Consider the following 23141-nt stretch of genomic DNA (forward strand, 5'->3'; position numbering starts at 1 on the left):
TTTCCATTTACTTGTGCTACTGTATAGTGCCAGTTATATGCTGAATAATTCTTTAGACCTTCTGCCAAGCCCGAACAGAATGTATATTAGGGGAAGGATGGTTTCTTTTAAGATTTTTCCCAATTCTTTTTGCCAAGGTAACAACACTGGGAAGGCAACAGAGGAAGGGGTCAGATCAGGTGGATGCAGATGATCACACTGAAGTGGGCCTTATTCCAATTCCCTGGCCAAGAGATGCAACATGATGATAAGTATTTCAGTTATCACGTCTTGTTTCTGAATGCGTTTGTCTTGATCTGCTTCTGCAGTAGTGTTGTTACTTTACAAACATAGGTTGTGTGCTCACAACCTCCCCTCCAGGCTCTCTGCCAAGTCTGAGTTAAAAGACACCTTAAGCTGCTCAACCACATTCTCAGATCACGTAACAGTTTCTGTGCAAAAAGATTGTGTGAACTTCATATTGTCACATCTGTTTTTTAAATGAGAGGTTGTCTAAGCATCCTTGAGAAATACCACAGGTAGAATTTATCCTGTCTTATGGTGAAAAGATAGGTTCATTCATCTTTCAGGAGTTCTTCCAGCCCTATTTCAAGTGATTTTGCAGGTCTAGTGGTTCTCCTGAATGGTATTCATATGGAACTTATGTGCTGCTTACTGCTACGAAGACATGCTTTTCAAGAACAGACAAAACTCCTTGTGTGGAAGTCAGAATTAGGAGAGATTTAGATGTCTGTAGTTAAGCTACCTGTCTCAGCTCTCATTTTAGTTGTCAGAGCCTTGGAGATAGTTTAAGTTATCTAAATATAAGTGCCTACCACCATTTTAAAAATCAGCAGAGGACTTTATCCTCATGCTTTCAAGTTACAAATATTTTGTGCCCAAAGAATTTTTTATCCAGGAAGTAAATATAACCCTTTCTCTGTGGTCATACATTTTGTGGGTAATATTACTTCAGATTTCTCTTGGGAAGTATTTTTCACAGGGCTAAATTGTTTTGCCTTTCTATTACTTTTCTGTTTTTTAATTTTTTATTTTTCCTTCTTATATATATATACATTTTTTTCTGGAAATCAGGACAAGAAACTTTATAATCCTGTCTTTCTAAAATGTAAATAGCCTGAAATAAATAAGAAGCACAGTGTCGTTGCAGTTTGGCCTTTCCAAGTCTAAATGTCCCAATTAAAACCTAGTGCTTGCTTCAAAACATCTGGTGAGTTTATGAGAATTCATATATTCTAGAGATATGACAATTCATACCTACATATTTTATTGTGCTGTTCTGGTGAAATACAGTGTAGACAGAAATATGGTCCCTTTGGCTCAGCATGCTTGACAAAAGAGAAAAATAGAGCCACAAAATTTTGAACAGGTTTGGAAATTTATCTGATTTGTGGAAGGTAGTCCTAAGAGGGAGACAGACATCCTGTGAGGTGATTTAGATTCTAATTTTTTAAAGACATACATTGGTCTGCTTTGTATTGCAAGTGAAGCTGAATGCTGATTCCTAGTGTCTAAACTACCACAGACATTTCAGTCTGGAGCTATGAAAAGAAATCACTTGCTGGTTACAGCTGGCATTTGGAGGTGGAACGTGTGGACTAGTGCCAGGATGAAGAGAGCAGCGAACTTGGTCTCGGCCTGCTGTTCTGCATTCCCTCTAAAAGATATGTTGAGTCCTTTCTCCTCCAGTCATGTTCAAGTGGTGGGACTGTGGCCCTGTTGCTAAAATTAAAGTTGTATGTGTCCAGCATGTATCCAGAGCATACTTTCTTCGTTGCACTTTTCAAAGAAAGTGAGAAAGTTCCTACACTGTGATTTTTTTACAGGGCTTTCCAGATCCTCAACTCAGTGATGGAGGAATTTCAAACATATGCAGTAGGAGGACACAAGGACCATCATCAACCAGTACACGTGGCCTCTCAGCAGCCTAAGTCTGGGGTTCTGAAGAAGCCCTCTGTGCTTGGGTGGGCACAGTCTGTTCACATTTTGTGAAGGACACCTAAGCATTTCTCTGCATTTCACCCTAGGCTATTAAGTTCTCAAAGAAGGGAATTTCTGGGTACAATTAGACTCTTAAGTTTAAGCACTTGGGAGACTAAGGAGATGTTCTGTGAATTTTAGGCTGTCTGTTAATGGTCACCTTAGTGCCCACTTAGGGCATCCAAGTGTGCATCCGATTGCCTTAGGTGTGGGCACTGACTTCCATCTTTGTCCCATGCATTTGCTCTGGAGCCTATTCTCTGCTACTGCCTTTCTCCATAACTATAAACAAGTAAATTCACTTTCTTGGGTCTCTTTCTCCCCAGCTTTTTTCTTGCCCCTGTAATAACTCTTGTGAGACAGAGTAAGCCCATCACCATATGTTGTAAAATGACTCTTGGAAGATGTGGAAATGAAGAAAAAGAGATCATTATGTACTACAGAAACACTGGTATGACAAGGGAATTCCAATCCCTCATCGTTGCATAGTTACCTCTGAATTACTGTATTTAATGCAAAATGTATTAGTATTAGGTTTTGATAAATAAAAAACTGTGAGTGCTACAGTGCATGTTGGAAACTACAGAATGCTTTGGGTTACCAAGTTTCTTGTAGTTGGTCTCTGCAGGCTCGTAAGTATCCATTTGCTCTAAGTTACATGGAAACTGTGCTGCATACCTGAACATCAACGTATTTTGTTTCTGCAGTTATTTCTGCCATGATTCAAGGCTCTAAAACTTAATGCATTGTAATTAGTAATTCCCACATCCCCCAAATATAAAACAACTTTCTTTCTTAAAATAAACAAACAAATAAATAAATATATGTATTTATTATTGCACTACCTTTCCAATAGTGCTAGAGAATTCAGAGTGACAAACTGATAAAAATATTCCTATGAGTACATTTGTATCCCAACCCAGATTATAAATAGACTGCATAATAAAAAACAAACAACCCCCCAAATACATTTTACTAAATAAAATAAAACTATTCAGACTTATTGCAGCTTAAGAAAGAACAAACAAACCAACTGAAAAACAAAAAGTTCTACCGTGTAACAAATGTCAAGCTAGAAGCTATTATTTGTATGAACATTGTTTAAAAATCAGTGTGTTGTTAGCAAACTATAAAATATTTTTGTGTGGTATGCTGCTTCCATTTTTTTTTTTTTTTTTTTTTTTTTTTAATGAATGGAAGAATTGCTGTTATTTTCTGGAGAACTTTGATCAAGAATTGTTAGTTATACTGAGACATCCAGCTGACTTACTAGCTTGAAAACCAGAACAGAGAAAAGGAAAAAGGAAGCTAAAAGAAATCAATCATCATAAATGACCCTTGCTGAAAAGAAAGTGCACGTCACAGATGTATTTAAGCATGACATGTCCCGGAGTAGTAAGAATTAACATAACTCTGCTGCCATGGAAATCAGCAAGAGTTTAATCACAGAATTCAATGGGTGATGACTTAGAAGAATGCTGCATGCTTTTGAAAAATCTCACTCCAATAATTTGACTTTTCCATTTCTTTATGACTTGTCAGGACTAAGAGAGAGAGGAAAGAACAAAAGACTTCATTTTGTCACACCTGGCAAAGTGATAAATCTAATTGTGCAGTCATCTAGAGGGACAATTAGAGAGTTGGAATTTTCTGAGGGAAAACACACCAGATATTTGAAATGTTACAGATACAAGCTGTATGAATCACCTGCATTTTTGATTTGGTGAGTGAACTGTTTTGACACTTTTGAAATAATGCTGTCATTTCTATTTTATTTGTACCGACATGGAGATATCAGCCCTAAATTGTAGACAGTTTTGGCTGTCCTGAAGCTGCACTTTCAATGCATAAATGACTTGTCCCTTCCAAAATCTCCACATTTGTAGTTTGTACAAAAAAATGGAAGAAACAGACTGCTTCATGGCTCATGTTAGCCAAATGGGTGCCAAATGGCTAATCACTGACTTCTGATCAACCCTGACTGACAGAGACGGCAAAGCTGACAGTGAATACTGACTGAGTAAGACAGCACGTGGCATGTTTTAAACTGAGTGTATGAGGGAAGGAGTGAACTGAAATAAGAGAACAGTCTTTTTTTTTTTTTTTTTTTTTCTTTTCACAGTCTTTCTGCTAAGAAGCTGCATCTTGTCAAAACCATGAAAAAGATTTTTTTCCTGCTCTCTGAAAAAGTATCAAAAGCTTTAATGAAAAAATTATTATAAGATTATTACATTCCATAAACCAATTTCAAGTGAGTGGGAAAGAAAGCCAATTCTTTTTAAAACACATGGATTTAAAATATGAAAGAAATACATGGAGGCAGAGGGAAGAAACATGGCTTGTCTTTAATTACTGAAAGAACTTTGAGTTGTATAACCAATAACCCAATAACAGAATAAAATAGAGAAGATGTGTTCATATAGTGTAAGACAAGACTGATCCATATACTTGGACAGTATATCAAGAAATTTTTATACTGATATTAAGGTTTTCTTTTCAGGGTAACATTTCTCTTTCAAATGCTTTCTTATTGCTTATTTCTTTTCATATGTTAAGAGAGTTAATTCAGGAAACTTTTACACATCTTACAAAGTAGATAGCTAAAATTAATAATAAAATTAATACACGTTCCTATAGGCACAAAACCTGGTATTTGGTTGGGAATGCAATGTATGTCATCCCGTTTATGCATTTCAGCACAAAAGATAATTTCCTCTCAGTTTCTTTTATTCTTTTTCATATCTACACACTTCAATCCTATGTAGTCCTTTCAACAAAAGTTTCTTTTTCTTCTTGTTCTGTTAAGGTTCTCTTCTTTGCAATCTATCTTTTGTTCTAGAGGAAAGAGAACATTAGTGATTTTGACCTTCCACTTACCCTTGATAAATGTAGAAGTCATCAGATATAATCTACTATGCCAATTTTTGAACTATACTTGTTGTACAGGTAACTAAGTAGTCTTCCAGAAAGGATGTGAAGTCAGCATCCTTCAAACCTTTAGATAGAGTAGCTATTACAGGATAAGTGAGTACTCTCACCTTGCTTTCAAAGTCCTTGGTATATTGTTCTGCCTTGTATGTCTCAGATAAAAAAAAAAAAAAAAAAAAAAAAAAAAAAGCGACAAGACTTCACATTTAAAAATTTTTGTTCAACATCTTAAAAAGAAGGAAAAAGACTTTGATTTTAGTTAGTAAATTGAGACTTTTTTTTTTTTTTTTCTCCTTAGGGTACATCAACTCAGCAGGTGGCAATATAAAATACAGTAGATAACAGTGATTCCCACCCATGCCACTTAGATGAATTTTTGAGGGGAGAAATGCAGTTAACTTATAAAAATATCATTTTCTGGTACATGACCAGAAAAGAGAACATTCAGAAAACTGAAGTCTGCATTTGCACAGATACTTTAAGGCATTTAATCCATACATCTATCTTAGAAGCATAATTGCTGTGGCCTCCCACTGTAGTCAGTGGATGAAGGAATGTTTCATCAGATGGTCTTTTGTGTTCAGATCTGACATGGTGCCTCTCTTCATCCATTTATATGAAGATCTCAGTGGTGACAAGGTCTCCAGGAGGCACCTCCAGTTAAACATCTAAGAGTCTAGAGTGATTCTTCAGCTATCACTACTTCCTCTTCCACCTTTGCTGACAACCACATCTGTCAGGAGGTAACATCTGAGATGGGCAAAGGTTTGCGAGACCTTTTGTAGTGATTACTGGTGTCATCAAGCAACTTTTGACTGTTAGTGAAAGCTTGCTGATCTGCTTCTCACTTTGTCCTCATGTTACTCTGATTCTAAATGTCCTTTATTCCCTGTATTTTCTCTTCTTCTCCACACTCTGCCTCATTTAACATAACCCTCATCCTTCTCTTTAGCTAATCTCTTCTTTCACCTCTCACATCCTCACTGCACTTAAACCATATGTTGCAAATTACGTATTAAATAACACTGGCAACAGCTAAAAACTGAAATTAACTAAAATTATAGAAATAAATATGAATTCCCAACATCAATGCCATAAAGTTTACTTTGATTTAAAATCACTTCCCCTGCCACTTTGGCATGATTGCACTTACCTGCTTGTGGCTTGATCATGCAAACTATGAACTAATTCAGACATAGAGGAACCTCTTGCTGTGTTTTTATGCAGCTGAGTCTTGAAGCCTTTCTACTGTCAACTGTCACATTTAGAATGATCCTTAGGATGTTGTGTTCCAGCAACAAGGACACAGGACACTGAAGTCAGTACAGATTAGGTAAGCAGTGGTAATGGCTACTATATACATTCTTATCTGACAGCAGTGATTTAGTGCAATGCTTTTCCATAACAGGCTAAACTAAATCCAATGTCAGATTTTGTGTAGGTAATAAATATTCAGGCAAACAATTAGCACAGCTCAGTTGACACATGGCATCTTGTAAAGCTGTTCTAATTTCAGTCTGTGTGAGTCCTCTGAAAACATGGTCTAGTTTGCTTTTGCTCTTCTGCCAAAACTGCTACTAGGTAACCAATTAAATAGTCAATAGACTAGACAGGAAATTAAGAGGCTTGAGTTTGATTACTGAATGGGTGCTTCTTGAAACTTCTTGACACTGGGTAAATCACAGATAAATTGACCCGTGATTCAGTTTGTTATTGCTAGACCTGCTATGGGAGTAAACTCTGTGAATAGTTAAGAAATTAGGTAACAAGGAAGACTGCATGAATGCACCTAAGAAGAATGAAGTTGCAGAGCATGATGCTTTCATTTGTATGTCCTCAAATCTGTATCACCTCAAAATGTTACCTGTACTGCAGAGGGAATCCTTATGATTCACACTGTTATCACCCAATACAAAATATGTTGCAAATTAAAGAATATCAGGCTCCATCTCATTTTAAATATGACATCACTTTTGTATAAAAATTTAGGAATATTACTTTAATATCACCTTAATAGAAAGCAAATCATGTGCCCTTTCCATTCAGTGGTTGACTAACCCTGAAAAAAATAATCTACCACACATTGTTTTTCCCTTTAAAGTTATCAGGGCTTTACAATTAATTAATAGCAATAATATTGGCCTTTACACTGTATTAATTTTATACAATCAATGTTATCATCTTTTTATCCGGTCCTGCGTCATAATATTTTTCCAGTTCTCTTCTATCTCAGTGATGTTATTAGAACAAAATGATAGTTTGGCCATTGCTCATGTATTGTAACTAGAGGCAACCATAGAACATTGCTATAAAATGCCTAAAGGGATTACAAGTGCTTTCTGGAGCAGAAAAAAATCAGTGCAAATTGCAAATCTGTGTGTCTGCTTCCTGAGTGCATTTACACTTACAATACCTTTAGTAAATAAAGTAGATTTACTAGAGGCAAGAGTTCAGCAGGCATTGGTTGTTTCCACTAGTTCCCAAGTCATACTTTATCTCTGTGACTCTGAGTTTAGCCTATTTCTAGTTCAGTGCAGTTTCTCTAGTACAGTGTGAGGACCTACCCCAAACAACATGTAGTCGAGCTATGTATCTAAAGAGATTACACCACCAAACAAAGCTGCACATCTTCCAGCTAATACCTTACACAAAATAATGTAAAAGATGCAAATGCAGTTTCCCTGTTGCCTCACCCACCACTTTTAAGGCAGTCTCTAGCCCTGCCTTTGGCTTTCATGTCATGAAAGGTTGTAAGAAATGTCTTTGCACAATATCACAAACACATTCTTGGGTTTTGAGTACAGATGGCTCCCAAAGGCAATGTCAGTCAGTGCCCCCATTGAAGAACAGCTCAGTCCTATAGTCCAGCATAATCATAAGAATGTCTTGCCTACTACCAGTCCAATTGCCAGAAGTAAACTGTGATGTAGCAAGCACCTTTATGCATCTTAGCACAAGGGATGAAGTTCATTTGGAAATTGAGTCAGAAGAAAGTCGCAAGATTATTTTAAGTTGCTCATCTCTATAGTTACTAAGAAATTCACTTGAAGAAGATAATTCATTCCAGCTGTCTGTCATCCTCTTTGGGACATTTTGAACTGCCCTGTGCAAATCAATAATTTCTCTCGTCCACAAAGGACATCTGTTTGATTAACATGGCTTGGGGTCTTGAGACAGATGCTTACGTCCCCACAGGAGACAGGATGTTCATCTCCCATGAAGACACAGGTCAGTCAAATCAACTTCCTAAGTCACATGGAGAAACCTACAAGTAGGTTTAACTTCCAAGCTAAATATCACTCTAGGGTCTTGATTTTTATGTGAGTAAAGGTGAGTGAGCTAGGCAATGTTGTATTGGGACACACTTCAAGTGACACCAGAAACAAGATCATTTGCCCACAGCTCTAACACATCCTGCCACACAGGTGCAGCCTCCAGGAAGAGTAAAGTTTGTATTGCAGAAGATGAGAATTATTTGCAAGCGACAAATTTCAGATCCTACTGTACTGGGTGCATGTGGTAAAGTTTTCATAAAGGGGATGAAGGAACTGCAGGGGTGGCTTTTGTAAAAAGAGATCAGAGGCAGTCCTGTGCTGGAAGCAGCTGGGTCCAGCTGGCTCTGCTATGGACTCACCTCACAACACAGATGAGCCCACCAGCCAAGCCTGGTGGCATCTCTGGGAAAGCGTATTTAAGAGATAGTAGAAAATGCTACAGAGAAGAGAAGGCAATCAGAGAGAAACACCAAAAGCAGAGAAGTACGGGGTGCTTCATGGAAGAGTAGATGCCCCTGAAGGGACTGCAACCTGAGGAGGACACATGCCAGAGTACTGTAAGGAGTGAGAAGGAACATGTGGCAGAGAGAACCTGCCATGTCCTGACTGCAGCCCTCCCATCCCTCTCATTGTCTAGCTGAATGGATGGAGTGTCCCTTAATACTTATATCAGTAATTATATATTTATGTCGATTGGCAATGTATTAATTTTCCCAAGCTGAGTCTGTTTTGCCCACAAAAGTAACTGGCAAGTGATCTCCCCGTCTTTATTTTTATGAAGTTTTCTGACTCTCATTCTTCCTATTCCTTCCCCTGTCCTGCTGAGGCAGGGGCAGTGAGTGAGTGGCTGTACAAACAAATACATTACAAATTCCTGTGAATTCAAACCAGCAGTTGATGCTGCTGAGAAGTATACAATGAAGTGTTCCCTTTAACTTTCCCCTGGATGAAAACCTCAAGTGCTTCTGAGTTGTCATAAGCACACAATCTATAACCATGTATATTACTTACCTGTGATACTGAATCAGGGGAGATTAGGGCACGTGTCAGCCCATGACTACATTCAAAAATTTTGTTTGAAAATAAGTGTGAGCTGGGAGCATTAACTCCTGCAATCTATTAGGACCATAATCACTTTATCTTATAGTGGCCAAATACATAACTTAAATCCCTACTGTCACTAAAGCCATAGCTCCACTCCATGATCCATTAAAATTTTTTTTCTACCAGGTTTTCATGCACATCAACAAGCTCAGGGATTACTTTTTCTTCTCCTTCCTTAACTTGTGAAAGTTTTCTGCAAAAATCAATTTTGCCTGTTGAATGAATGATGTGATGGAACTTCTGTAGACATAATATCAAAAATCTATAATAGTGTTCCACGAAAATGGCTCTCTTTTTGTGTGACTTGTCTATAAGACACAGTAATCAGCTTGCAGCAAGTCCAGGTTTTCTGATTCACAGAGTTCTTCCTTTCAGCACTACAGAAGATATCACAATTTCTTGTTATTTTTTTTCCTTCTAAGGAAATATATTTAATTACAAAAACCACAAAACAAAACTACAGCTAATGTCTTTGTGACACGTTTTTTCTTGGGAAAACATATACTGTGTGCAGTCTTCAACTATTCATGCTTATTTAGAATAACATACAAATAGCATTATGTCTCTTAAACATATGAAATGGTCCTTCTCTGCCTGTGTTCATATATATTAAATATCTGGAAAAACATTATCTATTGAAATTGAGGATTCATGCATGAAAGCACATATAAGATAAAATCTGTCCTCTCATATTAATGTACTCACAATTCTCATTGAAGATGTAGAGTAGCACAACACTGTATTAGACAGGATATAGTAGTACACAACTTACATTTAAATTAGTGTAGGTCAAATAATTTATTAGTCATACTGGTAATTACAATAGATCTAATACTTTGAGTGTTTTAGATTGTGGGGCAGAAATAATCATTCAACATCTGTATGAGATGGCTTGTTACCAGAACACTCCTGGGGTCTAGGTAGGTGTTTTGAAAGTACATGAATTACATAACTCCTTCTATAAGTGATCCTTTATTTGAAAAAACAAACAAACAAACAAAAAAAAAACAGTTTCATGAGCAAATAACAATGTTTTTGAAGACAAAGGTTGTAAATTCAGCCTCATGTAGTTCTGGCAAAGTTATTTATTCTGAAAGAGATTGGGCTTTATATCACACGTAGTCAGTTTACAGTCATCACTAGTGTATATATATATATATATATATATATGTTAGCAAAAATATTCTTCCTATCTTCTTTAGGTTCTCAGCATATCCTAGAGTAGCAATTAAGTCAGCATGGTTCATATTTTAAGATCTGTTCAGATAGATTTTCAACAAACAAGTTTCTGCTCATTGAACACTTCTGGTGTTAAAAGGAAGTTCACTTGTTCTTACTACAGACAACAAGACTTACAATAAAATACCCTACACATCCTTTTTGTACAAGAATTTTCATATTGATACATGTTCACAATATGTGTCAAGGTCTGTTGGTATCTTAGGCCTATTTCTCCTGGTTTGGGTTCTGGTCTCACTTTCTCAGAGTAGCTGGTATGAGCACTTGTCTCTTAAAATACTCTGACACACATGAAACATTCAGTATATCAGAAGACATGTCTAAAAACCATAGGACACAGTTCTCTGAAGTTAAAATGTCAAAAATATTATTAGGATTAGAACCAAGCCAGGTTCAAAATGATGTGGACAGCTGCTCTGAACCTCTTCCACTCTCAATCTATATCATCTGATATAGACTGGGAAATCTGCTGCTGAAACTAAGAAAGATTTATACTTAGCTTTTACTATGGGGCAATGGACTGTTTAGAGAATTTTGTCTACAGCACTTTGCTGTCAAATAAACAGCTGAAACTTCACTTACTTAAATAAAGTCTTCCTTGATTTATGCTGGTGCAGTGACAGTAGAATTTCATTCTTGTTCCAATCCATGTTGCATACAGTGTCATTTACTAGGTTATACAATGGCAACTACTTTTAAAGAGAAGACAAGTTTTGTTTCATTTAATGAAATTGCCTGTAGCAAAAAGCTACTTTTTTGTTTGTTTGTTTTTATAAGAAAACAGTAATGTGTTACTCATTTATCTGAATGCTTTCTGTTATGTAAAGCTCTTCACATCATGCCGGCTTAGGACTTGGAACCTCTGATCATTACTGTATTTCTTTCTAGTTAAATTCAGAACAGTTGCACCCTAGTTAGCTGAAATGAATCATTATTTTGTCAAATTACGGGGACTATCTGCAGTAAATTGATTCCATTTCAAAAGAAACCATGGACTGGTTGTCCCCCAAAACCTTGAACCAAGCAAAGCATTTCTTATTGCTAATGGAAAATGCAATGCTTACAGACTGAGTGGCTGTTTGTGGTACAAGCTGTATGCACTAAACACTGTCGGTTGTTTGATTGCTTTAAAGGAAAGGTTTTTCTCTTCACCCGCTATAGATGTTACTTTACAGAACTGTAATCTGTAGGTATATACATAATTGCAAGATAAATTACCTTGTAGACAAGCAAATTGGACAAACTCTCCTTTAAATAACTCAACAAAGGCAAACTGGTCAACAAAATCTAGTTAACATAAAAATATTCAACATCTGTACCTAATGTCCATCTTCTCCCGTGTGTCTGTCCACATGCAGTTCTGTAGAATCTTTCCTGGATTGGTGAACAGACTTTCATCAGTGAGATGTCTTTCCAAATTTCTCAGAGAGAAACTTACTGTCTTCCACTTAGAAGTTGAGGCCTTGAAAGGTATTGAGAGGACTTAGGGCATCTGACAAGTGAAGGATTTGGCAGGGGGAGAGTTCTTGGCAAATGTGTGCGCAAGACTTCATTCTGTGAAAAAGATATATGTGTTTAAGTGAGCATTCATCTGTTGTATTAGTCTATTTCCACTTTTTCTTCGTGAGACGGATGTCTTCAATAGACATAACATTGACTGATATGAATCAATGTAATTGAATTTAAAAAGTCAAAAGAAGTACCCCTTCTCCATAATGATACTGGGTAAGATTAAGAACCAATGATGTCCTCACAAACCCACACTCACAAATTATCAACTCGGATTTACCAGTCCACATTACAGCCAAAATTTGAAAGAAGAAAAAAAATCCAAAAGCTTAATGTATTTTTTTCTTAACAATAAATAAATAAATAAGTCAATGCAGTAGCTAGTAAGAAATCCACATGCTTAACTACCAGTCTTTCTCTTTGCACCATATCTGCAAACAAGCTTCTACATATATTAATAATATTACCTTGACATGACACATAGCAGAATGCCATGCTGGATGCAGAAATTCTAAGTGAGTAAAAAAATGAAGCATTTTTATTTCTTTACTATCAAAACAGAAATCCTAAAAAAATAAATTCCTTATTCCTATGCATGGAAATATACAATTTTTATTATCATTATTTCATTGCATGGCATCATTCGAGTGATAAATAATCATAGAAAACCTCTCTCTAATACATCTGCTACATCGACAGCTCTAAGAACCCCAAAGCTCTCTTTACCTGTATAAGTTATCTGGCTCTTTCCATCTCTCCCCTTGAATCTGGTTTTACTACACGTAAACACTGCCAAACGTGTCATAATAATTGGGTTTATAATTTACTGTTCTCAATAGCCTATGTCCAGCACTAAAAGCACATATAGCTTCTAGAAAAACAATAACTAAAGAATTAATTTTTTCTGAATTGCATCGGCTATATAATGGCAGATATCCCAGAAAACTTACAACCCACAGATCAGGTTCTTGGCAAATCTCTATTAAGGTCATATCTATATTACATACCAGTTAGCCCTGGTCTCTTCAAACCCAATGTGGTACCTCTGTAAACAAACATTTTGTGGCCATGTAGTGTTTGTTTTTCAACTGCTTGAAATCATCTTAAAGGCTGTATCCTACCTCACCAACATTATGTTTTTATAACATCTGTTTCTCACATTGTGCCCTGTGACATGAGGTGAGCTGGAAATGTTTAAGAGAGCAAGGTCATATGAGGTAGGTTCAATATGGCATAGGAAAACAGACATAACATACTTTTGTCTATATTGTTTTCATGGAGCAGCCTTTGGCATAAAAGATCTCCATGGCTACATTTGCATTTTGTTTTAGCTGTACCTAGCTTGTTCGCTGCAGAGCAAAGCCTCACTGTTGAAGTAATGTACATGCAGTTTGGATGATTGGAGCGTCACCACCTGGGAATGTGTTGGTAAGCTAAACTGCTGAGTTATTTTACAGCATACACACCCAGACAAACCTGAGCTAGGAAAGACAATAAGCAAAGGGAAATTGAATCTCATGCATGTCCCTCTACCTCTCAATACATAGAGTCAAACCTGTCAGTGTCTTGAAATTAGTTAAATAAAGGTCATTAGCAGGGTAGAAATGGGAAAACAAACAAACAAACAAACAAAAACAACCTTAGCAAAATGCAATCACTGCCTTGTCTTTGAGCCACGCGATGGGCCAATTTAATAAACTTGCTCTGCAGGAAGTAATTTATTTTCCTCTCCTCTCTTTTCAATTTTCAACCAAGTTAGTCTCTACACCTGTTTAAACAATAGTGCTGCTGTTCCATGACAGGGTGTGGAAACAAGTAGACCAAGGAAAAAGAATAGATGTGATCAGATAGACCGAGTGTCTGTATAGATTCACTTTGGCTTAAATACATGACATTACAAAGGGAGACCAGGATGAAAAGGGAAAAGTGAGAACAAAGACTGAAATCCATCTGGAAAAGCAGACAACAGTAATGGTAAAAGGCAGGAGAAAAAAATCAGTTTGGGCATTAATAGTTAATTGGTTTTAACTTATGATTTAGGCTAGCAGTATTATCTTTTTACTGGAATACTGGCTAAGATGTTATATATACCATATGTAAGAAAATAATTGACTAGAACTTATAAAGGCAGGATGGAGGGATCATGTTAAACCAGTTTTAGACATTTAAAGATCCTTTCTCTGTTTCAGCGAGTTGTCTGGGTTCTTCCACACACCCCCTAGAAAGTAGCAGGTGCCTCCACAGTGGAAAGCTACCTTACTTAAGTCAGGTGTCTACAGCTTGTAGCATGAGTCACCCTCTGAGGAGTCTGCCTCTCTCAAGTAGCTATAAAAGAAACCTTGAAAATGAGCTGATGGTAAAGCTCATTTCCATGTAGGTCAGACAAGAAAAGATGAATTGTAACTAGAAGTTATGCCTCTAGTCACAGGCAAGGGTAGCAGATGTGTGGCCATATTTTGTAATCCTGAGGGGCAAGGGATATAGTCACCATCCTAAGGGCAGAAGTGAAAGGGAAAATTGCCCTGGATGTGGGAAGAACAGCACAGAAATACATCTAATACACAAATGTTTCAGTTTGCTTTGCTGTGTAAAATGTAGAGCTTGCTCACAGATGACCAGCAGGTATTTATTATCTTCTCTTTCAAATTAATAAATAAATAAGCTGCTAGGTCAGCTTTTTTGTTCAGTATAACATGAGTTTTTGTGATTCATTAGTGCTCATTAAGCTGAAATTTCCCTCTGAGTATTGTAACTGAGAATCATACATACAGCCATACAGGAAACAGTCCCGAGGCAACAGTAACTTACCTCCTAGCAAGCTATACAAACTTTAAGACATTTGAGCTTCCTTAGTCAGTAAAAATGCACTTTATTTTGAGAAGGTTCCAGCTGATTCTGCAAGGACCCCAGCACCTTTGAACTTCAGGGACAGAAAAGACCATGTGGAGCAGCTGCATTTGTACTGCTGGGTTTGAAATATCTTTTGTCTACTGCCTTTGCTTTTATTCAAAAGGATATAATACTTTAACAGTACCTCTGCTGCCATGTGGACACAGTAAACACTATAAAAGTGCCTGCAACTATAGTGCCTGGCCCTATAACTTATAAAGTTTTAGGATTGTAGGACTCAACTGTAATGCATAACTAATTCAGAAGATTGCATTATGACAGCTGGCACTGAGTGAGACAAGTAACTGTACGCTAGCCTCAAAAATTGGCAGTAACTTGAATAACACTTTTTAACTACCTCTGAAGCTGCAGTCTGCTAGATCCTCAGTACTTTACAAGTACTGCTTTGATGCACTTTCAGCTATAGTGGCTTATTAAGGGCCATCAAAATGACTACCCAGTTATTACAGTGTTGGTACATTTTTAATAATAATTATTTATTGTGTCTGTAATTTTGAGTCAATTACATACCAGGCTGCCCATGTCAAATAATGTAATTTCCTCCAACACTGAAAACCTCCAGAGGAGGTGCACTTATGGTATGCAAAACATATGGTAGGTCTTAATAGGGCTTAATTAAATGCTCGTCTAAATCAAAATGTTGGAAAAATATTTATTCTATTTTTATGTATAATTAAAGTGCATTTGTAAAATTATGTTAATTGCTAGACACAGGGGGAAAAAGACCCCCCCTCCAAATCCATTAAATAAGCACAAGAACACCATGCATTTACCTTACTTAATGTTAATGAGATAACATTTGCAAAGCACTTTGAAGCATCGAAGGGCAACATTTTCTTTTAGACATTATTGCTATTCCATTTTTTTAATTGTATTTTTAATTTAATTTCATTTCATTTTACAAGGCAACATTTTTCACACATCTGGTAGATGCGGTGTCAGGCATAGGAACTAAATGCTCAAGTCTACACTGTCTTATTTTCATGAGACATCTTGGCCCAAGACGAGCCCTACGGGACTAGACGTGAGTGGCAGAAGCATCGCTTGCTGGCATTGCAGTCAATGCAGAGAAAAATTGCTGATATCCAACTGTTGCTATTGGTTCTCTAGGAAAAGTCTCTCTAAAATCTCTCCTAATAAAGAATTAGGGTGATAGATTCCACAGGGGTCATTATATGCATCTAAATTAGGTTTCTGCTGACCCCAGCCTTTGCAGGAGCCTCTCTCTGTTAACCTGATAGACTAACCAAGGAATATCCCACTCAGTGGTGTGAATTCCCCTACAACTGGCTACCAGATGGAACCTATATTATACCCAAAGCACTGGAAGACATGGAGTCCTCTGACTTTAAAGTGAACGAACTAACATTAATTAACTTCCGTGTGAGACAGAACAAATCAGACTTTGTATGGGGTTGTAGTCAAGTGTCTAACTCCTGCTGAACTCCATTGCTTTTATTCAGGTTGCTCACACCAGGAAGGTTATTCGAGCTTGACCCTGCTTGCAGAAAATCAATGAAAAGTCAGTTTCTGGGGTTAATAAGACCAAGAGTAGAGCTTGTATTTGAGGTTAAGATGTATCAAGAAAGGCATTTTACTCAGGACTTGTTTTACTTTTGGAATCAGCTTTGCCTGGCAAACAAAGTTAAACGTTTCAGTTAAATAAAACACAATTGAAAAATGCATATATAAATTATCTTTTCTCCAAATTATGAAGTCAGATACTCAGGAAGAATAAATAGGAGCTAGTGTAGTTGAATGCAGATGAGGTTGAGGTTTAACTTCTCAGACTCTCCTTTTTCCTGTCTATTGCATGTTTGAGACTATAAGGAAATAACTTGGGGTGGGTGTAGAGGTGGGAATAAAAATATTTTTGTTTTTATTGGAGTTTTAAACTCTTCCATAGCATGGATTTTAGCTAGCACCAGGATTTGGCTTTCCTTCTTTGTCCTCATCTTCTCTTCTCCCCCACTACATTACTTCTTCCATGTTACTGGACTTTTCTTTCTTTTCTCCCACTTCTCGTCCACTCTCCTACTCCCACTCTATATTCATTGTGTTTGCAAAAACAGGCAGTTGGACTACACAGTCTTCTTCACAGCCATATCAATTGACTGTCTATACCAAACCACTTCCCCTTGACTGTGCAACACCAACCCATATAAATCCTGCAAGCTCTGATGAGCTTCCAAGAGCAAAGACAATCTTGTCACCCTGTGAGATGCAGAGAACAGGTCTCAGAAATTTATCCCCCCAAACAAGAACATAATGCACCTGTTTCAAGCTAGGGATAGAGGTAGGCCAAGTCATATTCAGAGAGTTCTGAAGGACTCTGCCCCGAAACGGAGCTTAAAATATGGGAAAAGGCAGCTACTCCAGCTTTTGTGGAATAGAGTGCAGTAGAAAGAGTGAGTAGGGAGGTTTTTTGTCCCTAAACAACTTTCTCATTTCACTTACATACTTATCAAAGTCTGCTACAGGACTTAGGTTTGTGGTGATTGCCATATGTCCTTGCTCTGTCATTTCACCTATGCTCCTCTATCCTGTGATACTCCCTGCCAGGCTATGGCACAAAAGGGCTGGAGGAAACTGTCAGGAGTCAAACAGGAAAGAGAATATATATATATATATATATATTTATACACACACAGTATATTTGAAAAATTAAGTAATCTTTCATTATCACAAGCCCTTCTTCAAGTCTAAGCTAGAAGCAGAAGGCTTCAAAGCTAAATGCAATCTAAAATTTCTTTGTTCGGAGTCTGGATAGGTATGTCATATTTAGATCATCTCTATAAAAAAAAAAAAAGTCAAAAAAAAAGGTCTTTTATATTTGTGGACAAGAAGGAATGCTGAAGACAGAGCAGAAGGGAAAGAGAGAAAGTTGAAAAGAAAATCAGATAAAATAAAACATTACTATCCTTCCTCAGAAGGTGGGAAACTGAGATACAGAAATTTATTGCATCCCCCCATGAAGGGGATGAACCCAGTTCATATATTTTTCAGGTCCCACAAAATATCTATGCTCTACAGTGTTGCAAGAACAGAAATGGGGAAAGAGTTACAGGAATACATTTTCTGTGTCCTTCGCACTGTTCTTCAGAATGTACCTGCTGTCCATGGAATGCTCTTTCATTAAATGTTAGGTACAATTACATCAGTCTCTGTATGGCAATGTGCAGAATTTTGATGTGCTGTATTCAGAAGGCTAAAATTTTGTCAAGAGAACATCAACTTTATGATTTGAGGAGGGTGAGGGAAAAGAGAGACGATATCCTTTTTTTTTTTTTTTTTCTTTTTTCTTTTCTGTAGAACATGTGGCTCTGTAGAACATGTGGCACTGCAGAAAGCATTTTGCTATGTTTTTGCATATCTCTGACAGCACCACGTCTGTTTTGGCCAGCCAATGTACTGGTAAATGTGCTCTGGATTTCTATCTCCCATTAACAGTGCTCTCTCTCACTGTACAAAGGCTGGAGTGCCACACCAGTTATCATTTGTCTTCAGATTTCCCCAAAAGGGATGGATAATCTCATCAGTGGATGGATATTTACTACCTACATTTAGGCCAGGGGGTTAGTACAGTGTGGGGTCACATTCTGTACTTATCTTGCTTAGCTGGAAGTACAGTCTTTGACCTGAATACATGCAAATGATCAACCTATAATACATAACAAGGTAGCTGCTGTACTGCTTTGCTTCAAAGTTTCCGTTCACAATAGAGTATGGTTTTGAATTTAATATGTTTTTATTGATATGCAGTATAAAACAAATGAATAAACCATATACAGGGATCGTTAATTCATGCTGGAATTGCAGGTAACTAGAATGGGTGCAGCAAATATTTAAAACCTGTATTAATGTTATAAAATAATGCAATATATACACATATATATGTGTCACTGATCTATCCACATTTATATATCCCAATGGAAATGCACTACTTCTTTCTCTCATTTTTGGAATGGTTGCCTCCAGCCACTCAGGAGACAATGCCTGCTCAGAAAGATCTGATAGAGGCCTTGGCCATTATGCAGTCCCTAAACCACATAATCTACAACAACAGCAACAAACAATCAATAAAACAAACAAAAAACAGACAAGAGACAGAAGTAAAGGCACAACAAAATGATTAAAAAACTAAAGTTGGAGGGATCGCTGTGTAAGGCAATCAAATCAAATAAGAAAATTCAGTTTAATCAAGATGTATATATATCCAGTCAAAAACAAACCCTTCAGGTGATGGGAAAGAACTCAGGCATATGGGCACTAGGAGAGCTGCAAGACACATTAATTATTGAAATAAATGAACCTGACATCTAACAGGCACAAAAAAAAAAAAAAAAAAAAAAAAAAGCCATACATTCTGAACACAGTATTACATACTTCCACCAAGCTCCTGCTGCAAAACACTGTATTCAGTAACTCCACAGACTTAGGAGGGGTGGGGTAGGATATGAGATAAAGAAAGTTTCTGTAGTTTGGTATAGAGGAATAGCACACTACCAACTTACAATGTGGCCACAGTGTTTTGAGAAATGAAAGTTCTGCTTTTTCAAATATCTGGTGGGGAAGATGAGAAGGAAATGATCTTTTAGTGCTACTCTGGGCAGTAAGATTTGCTATGCGTCCTTCTCCATGGGTGGGATGAGGCCTTTGTTTAACTGCCTTTTTGCTCAGCAGTGGCCCATGAGCAGACTGAACTTTTCCAGTGTTTCATCTTAAGTATTATTCTCTTCCTTTCATGCTTTCTCTGATGAGAAGGAGGAGAGGAGTTGAGGAAAACTGTTAAAAAAAATAAAAAATTCTAAATTGATGTTTGACTAAGATGATGAGGTTTACACCATTTTGTTTGTATTTGGATCTAAGACAGCATTTACAGTTTCATAATTTGGGATCTCTTCATCTTCTGTCTTGGTTTAATTTGCTTTCAATTGGCTCTGCCACCTGTGATGGCGATGTGCATTCATCAGCAGCGTCAGGTACAAGGACTGCACCAATTCTTGTCTCCAGCTATTTGCACTAACCCTCCTTCCCAAAGCCTGCAGCCTTTTCAGCTGAGAGAGAAACCCAAAATAGATACTTATCCTCACAGGTCTGCAGATCAGTGACTGGCATTATTAAGACAGTCTCCAAATATTTCAGGCACGGTTCCACATCTTTTCATCTGTTGCTGATTCTCAGCCCACCACAGGGTACCAACTTCTAGTACACAGATGGGACAGACAGCTGGATTTAACTGTTTATTCCAGCTCATCCATTAGTGACCTGTGTGCAAACACACTTAAAACAGCTGCAGTTCCCTGAGCACTACGGACTCAAAAGACACCAACAGAGGACAAAATGTTCTGTTTATATTTTCTACTTCATACACAAATCTATTTACGAGACTCAGAATAACTGCTATGGTATTTACTGTTGTGTTTCATTATATCCTCTTCTTCCTGTGATGCACACATCTATCCTGCACACTTCTTTGCTTCTTCTTTTGTCCAGGGTTGTAAGCTTACTTTTTACACCAAGGGGGTTTGGGTTCAAGCTCCAGCCCCAAAACGAATGAAGCAATGGTGAGGAAATGTCATGACACAAAGAGGACAATAAACATCTTGTTTGACCCTTCAGACAGTAACCACAAGGCAACCCAGACTTGCAAGGGCAAGACTCATGCTGAGTACCTATTACAGAAGCTCTGCAAACCTAGAGGGTCAGTAGAGGAACTTACCTGAGGGATCTCTGTGTTCCCTGCGGGAACTATTGGAATTGCTTAGATGGGTGCCAAGAGCTCTAGGCTACAAACAGCTAATAGTAATTGTCCTTTAGTTTGAGCCCAGGAAGTTCCTACATATTATGGCCCGCAGCAAAGTAACAGGTGTGAAACAACCTGGAAGTTGTGGATTTCTTATACTATATTGTTACAAATAGGCTCCATCTCCAGTTATTGCTCAAATTAAGCTATATGTTCCATTTCCTGTGTTTGATGTTTATTTCTAGCTTGATAACTAATTAAATATTGTCAAAATAAACCCATTACTGATGCCATGTGTTAATGCGAGCACTATGTTTAGTCTGTTCACTAATTTGGTGAGTGTAGATTGAGATGCAAACCACACACAGAAAAAAAAAAAAAAAAAAAAAAAAAAAAAAGAAGCAAATCACTAGAGAGCCCTCAGGGTAAGAATTGCAATATAGCAATTCTGTATCCTAGGCTAGTACTTTTCTAACTCTGAATCAGAAACAGACTCCTCCACTACTTGCATTTCAATGGACTTTTGCCTCGTTCTGTGAGATGATATTGCCATTCTGGGTAAACTGCATATCTTAGCCGGGGGAAGACAGTTACTTCAAAATGCCTCTCTGTAGGTTTATATATCCATGACAAAGGATAAATATTTGGGGGATAGTTAGGACATTGTTAAGACTTGATTAAGACTATGCTTCCTTGTTCGCTCGCATTTTCCTTGCACTTAATTTACATAATATATAATGCACCAGTAATATCGATCATGTTTTATAATAATTTGGTGTTCATTAATGGTCCTTTCCTTTTTCTGCATGAAGCTGCTTTGCCACCAAGACTATGAGGATTGTCTAAAGCCACTAAAATAGCAGATTCTACCACAAAATTGAAAAATCCACTACGTATTTTATTTATTTATTTATCTATTTATTTATTTATTTTTTGAAACTCCCATTTCATAACATTTTGTTTCATTTTAGCCATTTAAATGAGTCTGTCATACAGGTTCCTTTTCTTACCCAGTTTAAGATTACTGGAGCTTCCAATACCCAGCTTTGTATTGCAGAATGAACAAAGCACTTAGACTGGAAGTTTTTGATGACAGTCAACCTTTTTGATGAACATACCATTAATGACAGCCACATGAACACACGATTCTAATTTCTGTTTCTGCTCCCCTTTGAACTTTGGTGCCATCAGAATGTGTATTTTCAAATGAAAATCTAGAGATTTTAGGTTTTTAGGTTCTTGAGATTTTAGGACATCTACTCACTGTTGCTTTCGAATCTCAGATAATGGGAGGAAAGAAGAAATCATTATACAAATAGACAAAAATATGTTGCTTGAAAACACCTTTAACTCAGAATTAATAATTTTACCTTTTTTTTTTTTTTTTTTTTTTTTTTTTTTTTTACCAAACTTTTCTGTGTAACTGTGTAACTGTGTAACAAGAAAAAGTATAATGGTGATAAGATACCCTGTGTTCACTTCTCTATTAAATGACAAACCTGATTTACCCAGAACTGTCTTTGAAATAGATCTAGAGTAACAAGTTCGTGCATAATCTTCTCTGTTATGGATGTCCCCAGTCTTACTATCTGTCCCTCAACTCTTATGATACAGGAGGAAAGATGGGCTGTTTGCAGAAAGACAAACTCTGCATATGCTGTTTTGCAAGAAGGACCACTCCAGGACTGAGATCCTTATGACACGTTTAGGTATTTTCATTCTATTGGACCTATTAAACCTGAGCTCCCTTTGCCATCTGTATGAGAAGGCAGCATTTCTGAAATGTAATTTTTCTGCATTGCTTTAGATGTCTGTTTTAGCACAAGATAAATTGCAGTGTCAATGCATCTCTTCCACTTCCCATCAACTATTACAGAAGTCCAGGACAGCAAGGTACAGTGCAGATTTCTACAGAAAAAATGTCTACATTTGGTCAGATCCAATTCCTGATATCTAGCTTCCAAATCACCAATGTAAACTGACATCCTTAGTGACATGAAGCATAAAATATGGCCTAACGTTAACACAAATGATGGATATTATACCTAGATATTTTGAAGTGAATCAAGAGAATTTTGCTTACAACTGAAGGCTACGTTTCTTATCTGGTGTATATCAGTTTTCAATGTTGTACCTTTTGTAATAGTTGTAAAACGGGGAGCAAAGCAACATGAACATGATAAAAAGAAATTCATATGGATACATACACACATGAATGCACAGCCTTCTCTTTAGCAAGCTAAAATACGACTCAGTTCCTCTTCTCTGTTTTCCTTATTAAAGGCTACCTGATGGAAAAAGCAAACAAAAGCCAGAAGAAACAGCTGTAAATTGAAATGCTACCCTTGTCCTCCACTATAAGAACAGTCACCATATGAACTACCAGCTAAAACTGATCAGGAAATGTGAGTTCTAATGGACTTTCTATTGACATCAGAATCAGAATATAT

This window comes from Netta rufina, assembly GCF_964035555.1.
Source record: "Netta rufina genome assembly, chromosome: 4".
Classification (NCBI taxonomy): Eukaryota; Metazoa; Chordata; class Aves; order Anseriformes; family Anatidae; genus Netta; species Netta rufina.